At 35.4% G+C, this 22,844-nt stretch overlaps 1 long non-coding RNA gene across 1 annotated transcript; it reads right to left on the reverse strand.

Annotated features, from left to right (window-relative positions):
* Nucleotides 1–8,788: 8,788 nt before the first annotated feature.
* Nucleotides 8,789–10,461, reverse strand: LOC131079791 (uncharacterized). The gene is made up of 3 exons (XR_009114032.2): nt 10,198–10,461; nt 10,000–10,057; nt 8,789–9,692 (listed from the first exon to the last, which is right to left on the reverse strand). It is a non-coding gene; the product is annotated as an uncharacterized LOC131079791 (long non-coding RNA).
* Between the last annotated feature and the right edge of the window lie 12,383 nt (nt 10,462–22,844).

A 22,844-nucleotide genomic window follows, 5' to 3' on the forward strand; every position in this document is an offset into this window, starting at 1 on the left:
TACTTTGTCAATCGAAGTCATAAGATCCTAATTCCACTGGGGGCTTGGTGCATCTTGCCTCTTTGATGTGGTGAAGGTCTTTCAATCTTGTTTCCTTGTACTTTACCTACGATATTGGCATACGCTTATATTCCCGCTTAAGTGGGGGCTAAATGTAGTGTCATAAAATTGCGACCCTAGCAATTTACGACCGCATTAGGGTCCTCATGCATGTGATCTCGAATCCTCTAGCCTGATTGGAGACCAAAGAGTTGTCGACTTGTGAAAATAGCTTCTTCCTTGGCCTCTGCATCACCCCGACTGCATTCTGCCCTGGAGAAAGGGGTAGGACAGGGGCATGGTGCTACTATCCCCCCTCGGAAAGGGGTTTGGCACCCTTGTCCTCCCAGGACAGGGGCATGGCGCCCCTGTCCCTGCCATATTTTAGGGCAGGACCTTTCCTAGAGATTGTCTTGTGGGTTGTGCCTCGAGCGGGAAACCTCCTCGATGTCGGCCTGTGATGAAATTCAAATCCTTCAAACATGTATTTAAGGGGCCATTCACTCTCTCATTTGCATAAGTTAGATAGGTCAAAGTCAGAGAGATTCAAGTTGCATAAGCGATCAAGCATCCAAGCATTCCAACATTCTTTTCCAGCATTGAGCATTCTCAAGTCTCCTTCAAGGCTAGGTGTTGCATTCAAGTCAAGGATTCAATCATTGAAGAGGAGACCCCTTTCAACATTCAATTCCACACAAGCATTTCTATCAACATTTCTACTACAACCTCCCTTGAGGTTATTTACAATTTAGTCTTTCATTTAAATCTACTTGCAAGTACTTTCTTTCATTACTTGGTTAATTCCAAAATTGGGGTTTCACCTAAAGGCAAACCCCCAATCCCAACACACTTCCCTCTCTTTTTTGTGTGTAGGTTGCAGGTGCGTAGCTGTACTTTCGGATTTGGACTTCATTTGCAGAGACGGAAAAACCTTTTTCATTTCGTGGATTTTTCGAAGGACCGTGTACATTCCCGCCACGGTCTGGATAACTTTTCGTCAAATTTGCAGGGCGACTTCGTCTCGACATTTTACTGCCAAATCCAAGTGCACAACTTCATCCCATATCCCGATCTCAAGTTATAATCGACTCTTTGTCACTTTTTGCACTACATAATTCAATCAATTCCTTTCCAAATCAAACAAAGGAAGAAGAGATCATCCTAACGTTCTTAATTCATTCAGAATTCAATCTATCATCTTTGTGTGGAGATTGAATCTAGTGAATTATCCCTTATCTTCATAATGTAATGGTGAAAAGTGCTTGAAGGATAATCAATAGTGAAGCTCTCATCTCTCTTTGAGGGAAAGGGTTAGTTTTCTTCTTGATCTATCACTCATTATTTTCCCACCATTACACATACATCAATGCATGCATCCATTGATGCATACATCCAAATATCCATGCATGTATGCATACATTCATGCCATGTGAATGTATACATACATCAATGCATCCATCCATTGATGCATATACATCCATTACATAAATATGTGCATGCATGTGTCCATACATCAATGCATCCATCCATTGATGCATATACATCCATTACATAAATATGTGCATACATTCACAGATGCATGCATACATGTGTGAATACATTCATTTCATGTGAATGTATACATACATTAGATGAATACATGCATACATACATCAATGCATTCATCCATTGATGCATACATCCAAATATCCATGCATGCATAAATTACATACATATGTGCATACATTCACACGTGCATGCATACATGTGTGAATACATTCATGCCATGTGAATGTATACATACATTAGATGCATACATCCATACATACATGCATACATACATCAATGCATCCATCCATTGATGCATACATCCATTACATACATATGTGCATACATTCACACATGTGTGAATACATTCATGCCATGTGAATGTATACATACATTAGATGCATACATGCATAGATACATCAATGCATCCACACATTGATGCATACATCCAAATATCCATGCATGCATATATTACATACATATGTGCATACATTCACACATGCATACATTCACACATGCATACATCCATGCATGCATACATCCATACATTCATTCATGCAGGCATACACATAATATATGAATAAATTTATACATACATGCATCGATCCAAGCAAGCATTCATTCATACACAAATACACATATATGTGTGCATACATACATGCATGCATCAAATGCATTCATCCATACATGATCCTTCCATCCATGCCTGCATCCAAAGATACATTCATACATGATCCATGCATGCATACATATACATACATGCATAAACATCCATGTATGCATACATCCATACATGCATTACAAGCCTACATTTTTATGTATACATACATACATGCATAAACATCCATGTATGCATACATCCATACATGCATTACAAGCCTACATTTTTATGCATACATACATACATGCATACATCACATGTACATATATATATACATCAATGCATACATCCATAAATACATACACACATACATGCGTGCATGCATTCACACATACATACATTCATACATACATGTGCATCCATACATTCATTCATACAAGCATACACATACATACGTGTGTGCATACATCCATACATTCATTCATACACACATACACATACATACATCCATGCATCCACACATACACATACATGCATGCTTGTATCCTTCCATCGATACATGCATACATAATCCTTCCATCCATGTATGCATCCAAAGATTCGTTCATGCATGATCCATGCATGCATACACATACACACGTGCATACACATCCATGCATGCACACATGCATGCATGATCCTTCCATCCATGCATGCATCCAAAGATACATTCATACATGATCCATGCATGTACACATACATACATGCATACACATAATCCTTCCATCCATGTATGCATCCAAAGATTCGTTCATGCATGATCCATGCATGCATACACATGCACACGTGCATACACTGCATGATCCATGCATGCATACATACACACGTGCATACACATCCATGCATGCATGATCCTTCCATCCATGCATGCATCGAAAGATACATTCATACATGATCCATGCATATACACATACATACATGCATACACATACATCCATGCATGCACATACGTCCATGAATGCACATACATACATGGATAAACATCCATGCATGAATAAATCCATACATGCATTACAAGCCTACATTTTTATGCATACATTACATGTACATACAAGTACATACATGCATGCATACATGGATACATCCATACATGATCCTTCCATCCATGCATGCATCCATAGATAAATTCATACATGATCCATGCATACATGCGTGCATCCATAGATACATTCATACATGATCCATGCATACACATGCATGCATACATCCATACATGCATACATGATCCTTCCATCCATGCATGCATCCATAGATACATTCATACATGATCCATGCATACACATGCATACACATACATACATGCACATACATACATAAATAAACATCCATGCATGAATAAATCCATACATGCATTACAAGCCTACATTTTTATGCATACATACATACATGCATACATTACATGTACATACAAGTACATACATCCATGCATGCATGCATACATGGATCATACATGATCCTTCCATCCATGCATGCATCCATAGATATATTCATACATGATCCATGCATACACATGCATACATGCATGCATCCATAGATACATTCATACATGATCCATGCATACACATGCATGCATACATGATCCTTCCATCCATGCATGCATCCATAGATACATTCATACATGATCCTTCCATCCATGCATGCATCCAAAGATGCATTCATACATGATCCATGTATGCATACACATACATGCGTAAACATACATGAATACATGCATTACAAGCCTAAATTTATATGCATACATACATAAATGCATACATTACATGTGCATACAAGTACACACATCCATACATGCATACGTGATCCTTCCATCCATGCATGCATCCATAGATACATTCATACATGATCCATGCATACACATGCATGCGTACATGATCCTTCCATCCATGCATGCATCCATAGATACATTCATACATGATCCATGCATACATGCATGCATCCATAGATACATTCATACATGATCCATGTATGCATACACATACATGCGTAAACATCCATGAATACATGCATTACAAGCCTAAATTTATATGCATACATTTATTTATACATGCATACATTACATGTACATACAAGTACACACATCCATACATGCATACATGATCCTTCCATCCATGCATACATCCATAGATACATTCATACATGATCCATGCATGCATACATCCTTACATGCATTACAAGCCACATTTATGCATACATACATACATTCATACATTACATGTACATACAAGTATATACATGCGTACATCCACAAATACATACATACACCAATGCATCCATCCATAGATGCATACATCCAAATATCCATGCATGCATACATTACAGACATATGTGCATACATTCACACACATATATACATGGACATGCATGCATACAATCATTCATACATGCATACATCCATACATTCATTCATGCATGCATACACATCATACATGAATACATTCATACATACATGCATACACATACATATATGTGTGCATACATCCATGCATCCATAAATTCATTCATACACACATACACATACATACATGTGTGCATACATCCACACATCCATACATTCATTCATGCACACATACACATACATACATGTGTGCATCAAATGCCTTCATCCATACATGATCCTTCCATCCATGCATGCATCCAAAAATACATGCATACACATACATACATCCATGCATGCATTACAAGCCTACATTTTTATGCATAAATACATACATGCATACATTACATGTACATACAAGTACATACATCCATACATGATCCTTCCATCCATGCATGCATCCAAAAATACATGCATACACATACATACATCCATGCATGCATTACAAGCCTACATTTTTATGCATAAATACATACATGCATACATTACATGTACATACAAGTACATACATCCATACATGATCCTTCCATCCATGCATGCATCCATAGATACATTCATACATGATCCATGCATGCATACATATGCATTACAAGCCTAAATTATGCATACATACATACATGCATGCATACCTGGATACATCCATCCATATATACATACATACATACAAGTTGTGATGCATGTTTCACACAAAATTAATGGCATTAGTAGACTAAAGTTGCATATCATTCAACCTTAACCCACACCATCTATTCCACATTCCATTTGAGCGATCACACAAAAAGTCAATGCCACACAACCATGATGCAAACAAACATACCAAGCATGGCATGAGTTTGACATAACCTCCAAACAAAACCCATACAACCCAATTCCATATGTGTCATCACTACCTCCAAACTAAAACCTATCATGCCGCTCTACGATACATGTCACTTGGTGCTTCATTCAAAATCCATACAATCATGTGAAAGAATCAATATCACTCAACCATGATGCATAAACAAGCACACATTACACATCATATACATCATATATTTTGATGCAACCTTCAAATAAAACTCATATAACTCAATTGAAAATGTCATTATTACTTGCAAACAAAACCCATCATGAAACTAAATGGTGTCATTAGAGCCTTCATGTAAATGTCATACAATCATAATGTAGAAGCATCAATATCACTCAACCATGATGCATGAATAATTAACTTCTAAAAAGAATCCATGTACAAAATCATTTAAATCAAAATCCATACAACTTTTTAAAAAAATCACATAATCATCATGCATGAATAAGCACACAATGCATATGCACACTTAAAGTCATCATAAAATGTCATACATGCCATCAAACCATTGATAAAAGGCTATATAATTAATGATAGACAATAACATCACCAACCTTAATGCACGTGAACATGAAACACTCCATAATGGTTATATGTAGATTAGTTACACAAATTTCATACAAAGCCCATAAGACTCAAATCCTTCACATGTAATCACCAAGCATAAGTACATTAGGAATATTGTAGGACTTTCATGTAACCTTGAAACAAAACCCATACCATACAACTCTACCACTCATCCTGTAAACTTGAAACAAAATTTATAAAACTTAATGAAATTAGTACACCTTTAACAAAATGCTATATAGTTATTGTACAAAAGAGTGAATACCACTAACCATGGTGCATAAATAAGCATACCAATAATGGTGCCTAATTTGCACCTAACCACTATAGAGTGCTTAATATTCTTGTGCATAAGGTTGACAATAACAAGAGAGATACAATCATCAAGCACAAAATTAAACATCGCTCAACCATGATGTGTGAACAAGCAAATCAAGCATACTAAAGAGTTTGATTCAACCTTTAAGAAAAAACGAACTCAGTGACATATATAATTGTTTAATTAACAACAAATAAAATATTAATACTATAGCCTCTCTCTCTCTCTCTCTCTCTCTCTCTCTCTCTCTCTCTCTATTTTTCTACCTCTACTCTTTATTTGTTTTTATCTATCTATCTATCTATTTATTTATCTCTCTCTCTACCCCTCTCTCTATATCTCCTTAGATCTCAATCTCTCTACCACTCTATCCCACCATATATATATACCTCTCTAACTTCCTCTACATCTCTATCTATCTCTTCTTCTTTATATCTCCCTATCTATCTCCCAACCTCTAACTATCTTTATTTTTCCCTCTACATCTCTCTATCTATTTCTCTCCCTCTTCCTCTCCCCCTCTATCTTCACCTCTATCTTTATTTTTCTACTCCCATTTCTCTAGACATCTCTTTCTACCCATCCATCTCTCTCCCTCTCTATGTCTATATATATTTTCTCTCTATCTTTATCTCTATCTCTATCTCTTCATATTTCTTCTTCATCTCTCTCTCTCTCTCTCTATGTCTCATTATCCGTCCATCTCTCTACCTAGACATGTCTCTCCCTCTCTCTTCCAATCTATGTATAATATTTCCTACCTTTATTTTTATCTTCCCCCCCCCCCCCTGTCTCTATCTTTGTCTCTACCTCTCCCGCTACCTCTCCTCTCACTATCAATCTCTGTCTCCATATTTGTCCCTATCTTTATCTCTTTTTATTTCTCCACCCCCCCCCCCCCTCCCGCCTCTCTATCTTTGTCTCTACCTCTCTCACCATCTCTCCTCTCACTATCAATCTCCATCTCCATATTTGTCCCTATCTTTATCTCTATCATTATCCCCTATCTCTATTTCCTTACCCCTCTCTCTCTCTCTCTCTCCTTATTGCAAAAATAACATAAGCCTACTTTTGTGGAGTTTGATTATCTTCTCGGTTCAAAGGTTTTGTTTCATTTATTTTTTGATCCCAAAAAGTAGATGTATAGTTTATTAGAAGTTATCACTCCATCATTCTGACCTTTGTTTCACAAACAATATCATGTTATAAATAGCCTAGAGTTTGACCTTAAGTAATACACAAATGTATGCACAAAATAGTTCCTAATTGACCTCTTGCACCTCTTTAGCTTACGCACCTTGCCTACTTCATATTTCTATCTCTCCATTTGTCTTTCTATATACATATCTTTCTCTACCTATGTCTTCCTATATCTCTATCTCTCTCCCTATAATCTATCAATTTCTCTATCCCTCTTTATCTCTTCTCTCTATAGCTCTTCCCCCCATCTCTCTCTCTTCCTCTCTCTCCCCTTTTGCAAACATAACATAAGCCTATCAGTAATGGAAATTGATTATCTTCCTAATTCATAGGGCCTGTTTTAGTTTTGTTTAGATCCATGTAACAACATCATCTTGTAAATGTCCTACAAATTGACCTCATGTATTGCACAAATGTATGCAAAAAAAAATAGAACAATTTTATTTCTAATTAACCTTCCACACCTCTTCAGCATACCCATTGCACATCAAGGTGCAATTGCAACTTTACACTATGGAGGATATTATTACCATTTCTTCTATCTATTGGTTTACATGGTTTCCTCTCTTTATCCAACTCTAGAACATACTTTTAAATCTTTATTTGATTGCCTTTAGACTTTAATACAATGATGTAATTGCTTTTTGAACTCTGGCAAAACGTGGACGGATTGCTATTGCTTCAGCCATCAAAATGTCTATTATTATATAGCTAATATAAATAATTGCAATACCCTTCTTAAGTTGGCATTGATCCTTCGAGAAAATAAGCAGAAGCAACTGTTTGTGTGTTTCAAGACTATCTGCGGATCTCGCACATTAATTGATCATGAAATTTTGTAATTTTTGAGTTAGATCATCTATTATTGTTAAGCTTACTTTTCTAATTTATAGCTGGTACTTTCGATATATCATTTGCAAAGGATGATGACAAAATTGCAGATGTTATTTATGGACGATACAATCCTGGTAAATATATGCGTGATTTAGTTATTTGCACAATCAAATATAAAAAAATATGTTCATATTTGCGTTTTGGCTGGAAAATATTCTAGGAGACAAGAATCTCTTTTTTGAAAGGTATATCTAGAATCGACTCTGTTTGGTTCACTTGCATGAGGTTAGGAGGACCAGTAGAAATTTTCCAAAAAATCTAATTCCTTTCAAGATTAAGATTCACTAACTCTTTTCACTGCTTAGAAAAATTGTGAAAATCCCATCATGCTAGGAACATGCACTTTCCTTCAAATTGAAATTGCTCATGTAGATCTGTTAAGACCGTGCTTATATCGTTACTTGGGTAAAATCATGTTTTCAAATGACTACCTTAAATTGCAAATAATCCTTAACATGGTTATACATAATAATTCTGTTATACATAAAACGTTGGACCAAAATCTTACTTTTACTGCTCAGTCCCTGAATATCAAACCTCCCCAGAAAGGGGGAAAAAATGGATAAGACTGGAAGCATAAAAACTCTTTCACCGATCTTCACACTATTCCCCTGTTTACAATCCTCCAATATGCAATCAGTAGTCCTAAATACTTCATTTCTTCTCAAATGCTGCGGAGCATCCAGCCTTTTGGCACTAAAAATCTCTGTATTGCAGATCTTTCTAAGCAAGAACAAATGAGGGCCATTATTCCATAGTGTGAAATGTATTGATTATGATGCAGGGCATCCACGTGGAGGAGCCCAAAATTTGAATTTCAAATTTTATTTTCTGCAGAAGGCATTAGTGGGAGTCTAAAAATAGTGTCACCAGCTGGGAGTAGTGGGGGTGATTTTAAAATGGGACATCCTCAGGGTAGTGGAGTCTACCATAAGTCCCTTATTTAGTAAATGTGGTTAGTTTTTCTTTTTATAGAGTTTTTGTGTGGGTTTTTGGGGAGAGAAGGGGCTATTTTTGGGAGTCTACCATAAGTCCCTTATTTAGAAATGGGCATTGCAGCAGCCGTTGGCAGAAAGAAAATGCGTATGGTTCTAACTTCTAATTGTCCTTGCTTGAATTCAGATGCACACTTTTCTTTGTTCTTAACTGTTAGCTTAGTTTTACATGGCAGGAGTCTGAGGTGATGCAGAAAACAGTGATTACAGTTTGGTTGGCGGTAAAACAAGCAGATTACTTGCAGCTTTGAACTCTTCCTCGATAATTACAACATAATATGGAATCATTCCTGAAATTCAGGTGTTTCAGTTCGAGCATTAAAATATCAAAACATGAAGCTAGAAGGAGGTCTAGTCATAAAATTAATAATTAATGAAATTTTAAAAAAAAAATCGCTTATCAAAACTAACCCAGAATCATATAAACCATTTTAATACTCTTATATTACAATGCATCCATTATTCAAACTAGAATTTATACAAACACAATTACAATACAGAAATTTTCCCCCCTCTTAAAAAATACGCACAAAATGCTGAATCCGTAAGTCTATGAAATAGAAACTTTATGTATGCGCTCAAAATGGATTTACTAACCTTTTGATTATAGGCAAAGATGTCCCATCGCCACATCTGTCTACAAATATATCTTCTTCTGTATAGAAACCAGAAGAAGCTTTAAAGCATGAAAAATACGCACAAAATGCCTACATAAATAGGTAAAGAGAATTTCTGATTAAATACAAGTCTACGAAATAGAAACTTTTAAATATAAGCTCAGAATGAATTTCAAACCTTTTGAGCTTAGGCAAAGATGTCCCATCGCCACATCCGTCTACAATAAAACTTCCGTCGCAAATTTGATCTCTGCCATGTAACCCTCACAACAAAAACCCACAAAGCAAAAAAAAACAACAAATAACAAAACACGCGCAAAAATTAACACAGAAAGAAACGAGACACATTCAAATGCGCGGCCACGCTCAAATAAAACGATCTCACACACACTCAATCACTGAAAGGACAAACAATCGACCAAAACACAGAACTAACGAAATCCCTGGCGCCCCAGCGCTGAACAAAATCTGTACTCCTCTTAACAGATTATATAGGTAAGCTTTTTTTTTTTTTGCCTTTTCCATGGCTTTTTTGCTTTTTTCCTATAACGGTAGCCTTTTGTCTTTTACTCTAACGGTACACTTTATTCAGGTTTATCGTTTTTTCAAGGGAAGATGAACTGGCATGATGGAATTTGACGGCCACCCTTATCTGTCATATATGATTTTTTTGTGACAGTTTGGTTCTTTTGATGACTTTCATTTAATATTTTTAAAAAAATATTAATTGTTGAAAAAATGAATTTATGACAAAATCTTAAATTTTATGTATTATGACAAGTTTATAAATTTATCTTGAGGGCAATCTTATTAAAAATATGTAAAAATAAATAAATTTACTAACTTTCTAAATTCATATAACTATATACAAACTAATCTAAAAAATCATATTAAAATATTTTAAAATTGATTCAATTATGACAAGTTTCCAAATTCATATAAGAAAATATAAACTATTCTAAAAAATCATATTAAAATATTTTTAAAATTGGAAACAATAATATTTTACCATTTTAAAATATTCTAAATAAATTTGTATTTTTATAGAAAACATTCTAAAATAATATATATCAATATTATAAATTATAATGCTATATAATATATATTATCTATTATAAATTTTTACGGCTTATTAATTATTTGAAATGTCATATATACGTCTTTAGAAAAATATAGCATGTCAATACATACGGTCCAATAATTTTTTAAGCTATCATATACGATCTAAAAGTGAAAAAACGGTCATCTAGCCTGTCAAATTCCAAGCCTACTGGCATCCAAACGAATACATACGGTCCAATAATTTTTTAAGCTATCATATACGATCTAAAAGTGAAAAAACGGTCATCTAGCCTGTCAAATTCCAAGCCTATTGGCATCCAAACGTTCTAGACTGCCACATTTTGAATATTATAATGTTATGTTAGATGTTTATAAAACCGGGTAGTTACAGTTTATTGTGATTATATAGTTTTTGTATAGATAAAATTGATCACATTGTATTAATAATTTATTAGATTTCTAGAGTATATGATATTGACTGTAAGTAAATTTTTGGATTCAAGCATGTGTAAATTTGTGAATCAACATTTATCTATTTTGTGATCCTTTATTAGATGTAAATAACAATGTAGGAGAAAAATGAAAGTTTGGATACCATGATTGATTAAGAAGAGATGATATGTAGGAGAAAAATGAAAGTTTGTATACCATGATTGATTAAGAAGAGATGATAGGGGTCAAAGGGTGAAGGTGCACAATTCAACGTTGAAAATTTAAAAAGAAAAGAAAAGGGGGTTGGGAGTGATGGGAAGTGGGTGAAAGATTCTCCATTTTTTTAGTCAATCTTAATCTGCAAACTTTTATTTTTATTTTGGGCACATCAATATTTAAAAATGGTGGGCACATTAATAATAGTAATTTAAATATTATTTTTAATTGTGCAAAAGAAGGAGGTGTAGTGATTACATCAATAAAAAATAATAGATCTAAATTAATAAATTAGAGAGTAGGATCTCATTTGTGCAAAGAAGATGGTTATTTTTATTTTAAAAAATTGTAAATAGTAGCAATTGTATTTTGGTGTGCAATGGGCATGTCGAAAGAGGTGTGGAAGGTTGATTAAGAAAAAAATTGGTCTATTGTTTGCATATCTTTATACAATACACGCAATCAATTGCTAAGCTATTTAGCAAATGATATTGTGTGTGCGACAAGGGTCTCAATGGAGAAGTGATAGTTTCAAATCAACTACGCATCTACTTATAGGGATCAAAATATGACTAAGACAAAACCTCTAATTCGAGAAGATAATTGGCTTCATTACCAATACACTTATATTATGAAAGAACAAGGATCTGGTCAACTACTAAGAGGGGGGGGGGGGTGAATTAGTAGATAGAAAAACTGATAAACTTCACCAATCTCTATATCAATCTCTCAAAGTAAACTTAGAACTATTAATGTAATATCACTGTCAAGATAAAACTATCAAGCTAAACCAGTTGACTGTTACAACAGATTAACAGTAAACAACTTGAAACTCTCAAACATTCAAATACTTTAACTGACATAAGTAAAACTTCATTTCATGTTGCTTGGTTATCATGACTTATCAAAGTGGATTAAGTAGTTAAGCAAATCAACCATAGAAAACACAACCACAAAAACATTCACCACTTGACACAATATTTTTGACATGGAAACCCAAATGGGAAAAACCACAGTGAGATGAGACTCACAAGATAACTATTTGAACTCTTCTGAAGTTTGCCTTTTTATGAGCCAAGCCTGTTAAAGCTTTTGCAAAAAGTCTTGTTAAGAACATATCTTGTTAGGGACCACCCGATTAAGGGATTGACTATAATGCCTTGTTAGAAGCAATACCCTATGAGGAGTAACCTTTTTAAAGGATTTAGAATCCAAGCTAATGGATCACCTTGTTAGGGGATTTGAATAACACCAAGCTTGTTAGAGCTTACCCGGTTAGGGGATTTAGCTGTTGTAATTGTTAGAAAATAATAGGAGTTTGTTGATTTGTTTGAATAGCACTTCACTTGCTTGTTCAAATCCTTTCCATGCTCCTATCTGCCTTTACTCAAACAGTAGATACATCATCCGATTCGGCAACCACACACTCAACTAAAACTTTGCCAACTCTGAAACTAACCTCAAAATTCTGACGACATCCTGAACTCTTCCAATGGCGGCCATGATCGCTCATCCGGCCAAAGAATATCATCGGATGGAAATCAGAATTTCGATGCTCACTAGGTATATACATCGACTACGACTACGATGACTATCCAACAAGAAAGTGTCTTCGGACATACAGCATCCTCGTCAGATGTTTCTTCAATTGGCGTCAAAATTCTGATGCTTGCCAAAAACTTTTCACTGATGAGGATGTTGTTGGTCCGACGGTTTGGCCGTTGATGCAAAGTTGGGTTGGCGTCAGAATTCTGACGATTTATTTTAAAAAAAAAAGAATACACATGCCAATTACAAATGATGCTTGTTGGTTCCCTTTTAGCATGTGGGGTATGATTCAGACCTTGACCTCAGTTTTGAGACCTTGGGTATTGAAGGCTATTAAGCCTATTGGATGGGGTCTTCAACTTATCTTCAACCTGCCCATTCCCAAACAACTCACCTTATGTTGTTCTTGGTACAAGTTGATAAGCATTGGGTCTATCTGGCGTGTATGCATCTCTAAATAACCGACATGTTAATTTTAAGATCAAACTGTAGCAAAAAATAGCAATAAAAAAAAGCAAAACAATGTGCACAACGAACACCAAGAATACCCTAGGAAAACCTCCCTCTTGAAGGTGAAAAACCCAGCTATAGATCTCAAATCTTATTATCCAATAATTAGAAGTATCTTACAATATGGCTTTAACACTTGAAGCAATCAGAATCAGAAAACTATGCACAATAGGATAACTCCTTCAACCAAGGATATATAAATGATAAACTTATCTCTAAGCATAGGGTATATGTTGTTAAGGAGGTTCGCTGCCCCAGAGATAGTGTTCGTTGTTCTAGGATGAAGATCGTTGTCATCAATGATAGTTCAGAGCCTTTAAATGAATCTTGTTGTCCACAAGATGAAGTTCTCTACCCTTGAGAATAGTTCGTTGTCTCTAGAATGAATATTGTTGTCACTGTAAGATGGTTCGCTATCCTTAAATTATAGTTCACTGAATCAAAGAAATAATTTGTTGAATGAAGGAGATAATTTTTTGATTGAAGACAATTCATTGAGTGTGTGGATACAATAACTAATCCTTTGTATGTATATGTGACCCAGCCTACCAATTCACTACAGGTCATCCCTTTCAACTTGGTGCCAAAACATAGGGTTAAGATTACAAGATACATAAGATAGGGCCTACCCTATTCACAAGTTACAAGTTACATCCAATATAGGACCACAAGTTACATCGCCCAATTAGGGTCAGACCAAATTGCAATTTACGTTTATAGGGCCTGTCTTGTCCACAATTTACATTATATATAGGTCTTGCTTAATATTCATAACAAGACATAATTACAAGTCACATGTATTTGGGCCCAGCCCTAAGTGGTTCGGATTGCATGAGAGGTAATACATAGGAATTTTAATTGTCATTGACAACATTAAAATTCAATAGTCAGGTATCTGAGCTAGCTATAATTTTCAACACACAATAGAGATCATTCCTCCACTAAGGTTGAGATTGCAACACTAATAATAAGGTTGTTGCCTTAGTTGATAATAGGACCACTCCTCAAAGACAATTATATATACCTTTATTGTTGTGTATATATCATTCTTTGCATTAACAAAGGGTCAGATTGATGTTTGGGCACGATTTAAGTTATAGAAAATTGTGAAGTCTTGAAACAGGACAATTTTTCCTTATTTGAGATGTTGTGAGTCTGGTTGCCATGGAGGGGACATGATAGAAGCTTGCACGTGAGAGTTAGAGTTGAAATAGTTTTCTATGTAAGGTTGGGAAAGTGTTGCATTTTGGTTCTAAGGGGAGATAGATCTAACTTCGTATGGCAAATTAGGATATACAACCATGGTAAAAAGCTTGAAGAATCTATTCATGTTCTGATTAGCCTTGGGTGTTGAGGACTTCTATAATTTCATTAAATGTTTGTGATTGACAAAGTTACCTAAGTTACCTTCTGTCAAGTCATGGTGTTGGAGTTCCTGGACAAGAGTGTTTACTAAATCTTATAGTTCAACTATCGAATGGAATTTAAGAAGATTAAACCATTCTAAGAGGATCCTCCAATATCCATGGCCATGATGTAGTGAGCTAATGATTCATTTTGTAAGGTTTGTAGAAGTCTGTTGCATATTATAGATTGTGTAATTGATCTCCCATTATCTATTAGGTGTTAGGCCCAATATGGAAAGCTAATGTACTGAGAGGGGAGGGGTGAATCAGTACTCCAAAACTTTTCTTCAATAATAACCTTACTGTTATGCATAAACAAAATAGTGCAGTAACATAAAATAAAGTTAAAACAAATAGATAACAATCATACATGATTCACTCCATAACACATATATTTTGGTCATGTAGAAACTCTTGGTTAGAGAGAAAAACTGCGGTGGGGATGGCACCCACAACTTCACTACTGCAATAATAAAGATTGCTCAGTTAGAGATACATTTAGCTATTTCTGATAGCTTACCCTATTAGGAGTAACAAGATCTATTAGATCTACCTTGCTAAAGGATTTTACAACATTAATCTGAATGCTACACCTGGTTAGAGGCTTTACAAATTATAGACTTGGTTAGAGTCTTTTACCCTGTTAAAGGTTTCTCTTTCAACTTCACAATATTACAATAAAATCATTACAAATATCTACAACTTTACATCTGAAATGTTATAGAAGATTCTATGTGCTTAGAATAAGATTACCTTGCTTATAGCATACCTCAGTAACCCATATTGTAACTTGGTAAACCCTTCTGTTTACTCTGTTCTTCGACTGTTCTCTGATAACCTTCTCAGTGACCTCTTTGTGTCTCTGTAACAGTCTTCCTTCATACATACACACACATATAACTCTCTCCCCATGCTATATAAATAGATCTCTTAAAGTGGTGATCTAATTCATTGCTTCGATCTTACAAACAAGATTCCTCGAATGAATAACTAAACAAAATATTTCATTGGTTAGATTGACCTTGCAATTATACACAATCTTCTAGTGTAATTTCCAATGTAATAACGGTTAGATGTGCCTCGATCTTGTAACACGTTTTCATGTGCATGTCCAGGTTCAATGTATCTGGTAATATGTTTCACTCGGTGAATATCAACTTGGTAAACAACTCGGTGAATACTGCGTTCTGTGACTGCTTACTTCCGTAACTGACTAGACTATTCATACAGACTTCTCTGTGTGTACCGACTGCATGATTCGGTAATGCTAACCGACTAGAATATATAGTATGACTTTGAATATAAAAACTAATGGCAATTTGATAAGTAGTAACAATCTCCCCTTTTGACATTAGTTGAGATGTTTGACAAAAACTACTTTCAAAGTCATAACTCAAAAAATCTATATACTTTGCAAAATGACTACACTTGACAATATATACAATAGTCAATGAAATAGTATATGCAGATATACTCCCCTTATCATTATTCTGTACATAACTCTGAATTTTTCATGTTCGGTTATGTTCTGTGCTTGTGTGCTCTGAATGCTCTGTATATTCTGCTCGGTATACTCCTCTTGTATACGATACTCAAAAATGTGTTAGCAAAACTGTATCACTCTTCAAATATAGTATTACTCCCCCTTTGTCTGGTATTACTCCCTCTATGTAGTATTATAATATTACTCCCCCTTTTTGACAAACATCAAAAATTTAATTTCCATCCGGGGGCGGTAACTGATCAAAAATAGATTTATACTTGTTCCGGGCGTCGGTGAGGGCGATTGAGAGTGAATCCTTTACACTTTCCATTAATGGATTTTGTGCTTGAATATCAGCTAATAGTGATATTAAGCCATCAAGAGTGCTTCCCTCTTGTGTAGTTGATAGGCGTGTAGCTCTATTGATCTGTTCCTATACTAATGAGAGATGAGGAAGGAATAATGTTTGAAGGGTCATTATGTCCATCCTGATTTTATGCTCTTCATTCCTGAGTTCTAACTATTGAGCCATGAGTTGTTGAAGCTTTGTATAAAATTTTTGAAGTGAATTAGGCTCGGTGGTCAACTTAGTTGAGAGATCGGTGATCTCTTTCTCAATTGCATCAGTTTTATTCTTGATATCTTTAATGAATAAGGAAAATGTACACAATTTCTTAAATAAATAAAGAATATGCTTGAGTTGAGGGGACAACTCAGCAATGAATTTGACAAGCTTTACTTTTCTTATAGCGAGAGCTTTTTGTACCTCTTCAATCATTTTTGTTGTAAGCTCTTTATCTTTTAGCTTGCGTAAGTACTCAGATGCATCAACTCCAGATGTTTCTATTTGAGTACGGAGTTCATCCAGTTGAATGTGGATGGTTGCATCGGTTGACACTGTTGCTGAAGGTAGCATTTCTGTTAGTAGTGTCTTGACCCTTTGAAGTACTTTATTCTTCTTTTGAATATCCAATTGTTTTTCTTGCTCGGCCTTTTCTTTGCATAGTTCACCGAAATCGATAAGTGCTTGCCCTTTTACTTTTGAGATATCGACATTGGGCAACACTATCGGTTTAGTCAAATCAATTTTGAAACTATGCTTTCTCACCTTCTTCTCTTTTCCTTTGGTCGGTTGCACTGAGACAAGTGCTTGTGAGACTTGTTGACCCTCGGTAGGTTGCTCGATAGATGAAACACTTTGGTCGGTTCCTGTAGCCGTTGTAGTGTCCTTGGGTGTCTTGGTGCTAGGGGTCTCAGTTGTAACATTTGCAATGCTTGACGATGCTTGAGACGTCTAATCTTTGGTTGTATCTTCTGCTGCTTCAGATTTGTTACCTTTGGTGCCTTGATCTGTGTCCTTAGGAGCTTCGGTTGAGACAGGTGGCTTCACCAACAGATAAGGCTGAACTTGTTCTAAAACAGATTCACTAGATACAAGTTTTGCATAGGTAGTGCCTTCAATCATTTCCTACTCCGGTGCTTCTTCATCCATAACATCTTCATCAATTTGAATAGTGTCAGCCGGGTCTGGACCTTGCTCGGTGACATCTGGATCTTGCTCGGTGACATCAACAATTTCAATTTGAGATTGTTCACCATCATCCTTTAGTTTGAAGATCTCCTACCACTTGGCTTTTGTCTCATTTTCCACATCAATGTATAGCCCATTCATCAATTTTAAGGCTCTTTGTTTGACAAGAAATTTAGAATTGTATGTGGTCAAATGCTCCTTGATTTTTGCTATAGACATATCAGGGAATAGATGGACTAGACGTCTTTCTCTTATTTGTCTCTCTGAGTCCATTGCATATTTCCATCTGTTATCAATATGTAAGTATAATTCACTCGGAAGTGATTTTACTAGTTCTAATGGAGCTAGCCGAAACTTTAGAAGTGTGCAGATGACAACTTCTTCAATTTGTCACTTCTCATCATTATTCCTAGTCTCATACTTAACATATCTAAATCCTGCAAATCCACCATATTCTTTAAGATTGGCACAAAATTTTTCAACACTATGAATATTTACCTTTTTGCTTTTTACAATCTGAAATTTGTTCCCATCATCAGATTTTGTATCACTAGACTCTTTTGCCAAAATGAGTCTCTGAGTAGATTTCTTATAGGTCTTGGTTACCTTGGGTATAGTAACACTCTTTTGTTTCTTACTCGGTGATGCAGCTAATGCTCTAGTGTTGGGTCTCTTTGTTGGTGGAGTCGGTAGGGCCTTTGAAATGTCCTGTTTCTTTCTTTTCAAAACTTTACCCTTAGGCAACTCTATACTTAATGTTATTGCTACCTCTTGAGCTTCTGATTCCTCTTCGGTAATGGCAAGATTGCCTTTGACAGGTGTAGAGGAGGATTCTTCTTCGAATTTCTCAGAAAAAACCTTTATCATTTTTGTAGCTTTTCTTGTAGCCTTAGGTACTACAATGCTCATTTTTACTTTTTCCTTCACCTCTTCATATGTTCCATATCTTAGTTCGGTAGCATGCCTTGGAAATGATAAATAGGCATCAATTTGTTGTTGTGATATATCATAGTCAATCTCATAACCCATTGGTGGCAAAGATTGAGTCCTCAGTTCAATAGCATTCATATAACAATAATCAGTGTCTACCTCAAAACATATATCATCCTTATATTTTTCTACCAACTGTGGTGGAATCCTATACCTGTTGTGCATCTTCTCTTGAAATTTACAGAAATAGTCATCCATGATATCATTAAAGTTATCTCCCAGTTTCTTGATAAAATCATTGATTTGATGGGTGATAGGTCGGTGTAGCTCCCAAACTACTTTACCGACTGAGGGAAAGAACTTCTCAAAGTAGAAAAACATGCATACAAGAAGTGAACCAAACTTTAGTGTATTTGCCGAGTTTTTCTTCTTCGGCTTCCTTATTGTGTTCAGGTTCTCAAACAAGTTCTCCAGTAGCACTTCACATAAATCTACTTTCATTCCCTTCTTCACTATTTTGTAGGCCAAGTCAATTGCAGCACATGGTACACTGTTTTCCCTTGCAGATTGGAAGAAACAGTAACCAATTACTCTAATTGCAAACTTGAGTTATGTATCAGTGACATTATTCAATTTCAGTCCTCGGTAATTAGATTCTACTCTAGTTAGACTGATTAGCTCCTTCTGCGATATCATTTTCTATGCTCGTGCATGATCATAGATAGGATACCCGGTGATCAAATGAATGATTTCCTTAGTGATCTTAAATGGTTTCTCTTGTAGCCACATGGAATCATCATGTACTCTACTCAAGACAAACTTAACCCACTGAGGTGTGAACACATGGGGATAGGCTAGGGCTTCAGTTAATCCTTTGATTTTGATATGCTTGAATTTTCTATCCATTTTTCCATCAGTGCAAATTTCATCATATGTTTCACTAATCTCGACATGACCGAGTTCCTCAACACGGCATTTGGTGAAGAATCTAACATCTTCAACTAACAAGACTCGATCCGGGATGAGTGAAAATGCAGTTTTGTCATCCGGTTCAGAGGCAACTTTGGGAGTTAAAGAATATTTTAGCGAGGGCTTCTCCACATTTTTGACAACTACAGGATCTTGGATCTTGGGCGCCATTGTAGGTTTCAGGTAAAATTTAGCAAACTATCCTTAGGGTTTACAAATGATTGACACTTCACACTCAGTAAATAATAGCAATTTGACTAGATCGGAAACCAGCTTAACAGTGTGAATAGATTTGATGTAAATACCTTGAAATTCGCTCTGAATGAAGTTTGATTGCCTTGTTTCGCTTTGCTCTGCTTCTCAAAAACTTGGTGAATGAAAATGACTGCGAAAATACCTTTAAGTACTCAAAAATACCTTATCAGACTCTGTGCAAGTTAGGTCAAAACATTAAATGCACTCGGTTCACCTTTTACTAATTTACTCCTTTTTTTCTTTTTGACTGAGTAACCAAATTTCCTTCATTAACCGACTTGACAGGTTTCCTATAAAGTACTTTTAATAGAATTTCAAACTGACTAATTGCATCTTAACTATGCAGATTTTGAATTTTGTACATGATAGAATAGGAACTATTATGATTTAACCTTTAGAGAATGCAATCTCTTCATACCTTTTCCTGACTAATTTGAAATAGGTGCACCTAACTCGGTAGGTAAGGTGCTTTCTTCATCTAACATGATTTTCTTCTTTTTCCAAATCATCTTGAATTTTTCTTTTATCTCTTCAGTGTCTCTTCTAGGTTGATCTCTGCAATCTCCAGCTAAATTTCCAGCTTTGTGACAATGAAAACATGCCATACCAGGATTTCTCCATGATCTTCGGTTGTTCATTCCAAACCTTATAAAACAGTTGACACTAATATGTCCATATCTTCCACAACATTCACACCATATCCTTGTATTGTAATCCCATGGTACTGCTGCATATTGTCGGTAAGGATCTGTGTGAGTTTGGTAACCTCTAGTGTTTGCTCAGTGTGGATACCACATGTAGTTCTTTTGCTTAGACCAGCACTTCTCGGTACTATGTCCATATCTATTGCAGTTTCTACAAAACCCTTTGAATTTTGCCTTCTGATAGTTGTTAATAGACTTTGTCCTACATTGATTAGATGTGTGACCATATTTATTGCAATTGTAACAATATCCATTGGTCTTAGTGATATTCGGTTGCTTACCTTTTCTAATCTTGCATATGTTGGTAGTATGACCTTGATTTCCATAGTAGTAGCAAATAGGCTTCTTCCTTTTGATGTTATTCCTGTTTCCAGCTTGCTTTGATGATTCTCCTCTCTCGGTAGTATGAATTCCTTTCTCGGTTGATTCTTTTCCTTTGTAATTGAGTCCTGCATCTTTGTTGGGTCTTCTTGTATTCAGTTGCTCATCCAACATCTTTAATGCTTCATAACTTTTCTCTAATGTTTCTTTGGATTTCTTCTCTGTTTCAAGTTCACCAATCAACCTTGATACTTCAAGTTTTAATGATTGATTTTCATCATTCTTTAGAATTGCTTCATGATGTGCATAACCTATTTGACCAGTCATATTTTGTTGAATACCAGTTAACCTTATGATTTCATCATTCTTATCAGATACTAAGACTTCAATTTGTTGTTTCTCTCTTTGTAGATCTCTTGCTTTGTCCTCAGCTATCCTTAATGCATCAAGATTTTCAGTCATTTGTGTACTGAAATGTTCATGTTCTCTTTTCATTTCTTTTAGTTGATCAGCGAATGCTTTGTTCTTTTCTTTCCACATTCCAATCATTTCTTCAGTCTCTTCAGATATACTATTCTCAGATGATGTCTCGATTTGTTCCACTAACTCTTGAGAATCTTGCAAGTCATCAGATAATCTTCTCCTTACTTTCAGAGAATTTTGCATTTGCCTTTGCATGTCTGCAATCACTTGATTTGCATTATCCAGCTCTTCCTATAGATACACAATCCTCCGAGATTGTTTATAGCCTTCCATTGATAAGATCTTTCTCTTTAGGTAGTTAAACCCTTTTCCAAGATTCAAGCTTTGATACCAATTGTTAGGCCCAATATGGAAAGCTAATGTACTGAGAGGGGAGGGGTGAATCAGTACTCCAAAACTTTTCTTCGATAATAACCTTATTGTTATGCATAAACAGAATAGTGCGGTAACATAAAATAAAGTTAAAACAAACAAATAACAATCATACATGATTCACTCCATAACACATATATTTTGGTCACACAGAAACTCTTGGTTAGAGAGAAAAATTGCGGTGGGGATGGCACCCACAACTTCGCTACTGCAATAATAAAGATTGCTTGGTTAGAGCTACATTTAGCTATTTTTGATAGCTTACCCTGTTAGGAGTAACAAGATCTATTAGATCTACCTTGCTAAAGGATTTTACAACATTAATATGAATGTTGCACCTGGTTAGAGGCTTTACAATTTATAGACTTGGTTAGAGTCTTTTACCTTGTTAAAGGTTTCTCTTTCAACTTCACAATATTACAATAAAATCATTACAAATATCTGCAACTTTACATCTAAAATATTATAGCAGAGTCTATGTTCTCAGAATAAGATTACCTTGCTTATAACATACCTCGGTAACCCATATTGTAACTCGGTAAACCCTTCTATTTACTCTGTTCTTTGACTGTTCTCTGATAACCTTCTTGGTGACCTCTCTGT

The sequence above is a fragment of the Cryptomeria japonica genome, chromosome 1 (assembly GCF_030272615.1).
Source record: "Cryptomeria japonica chromosome 1, Sugi_1.0, whole genome shotgun sequence".
NCBI lineage: Eukaryota > Viridiplantae > Streptophyta > Pinopsida > Cupressales > Cupressaceae > Cryptomeria > Cryptomeria japonica.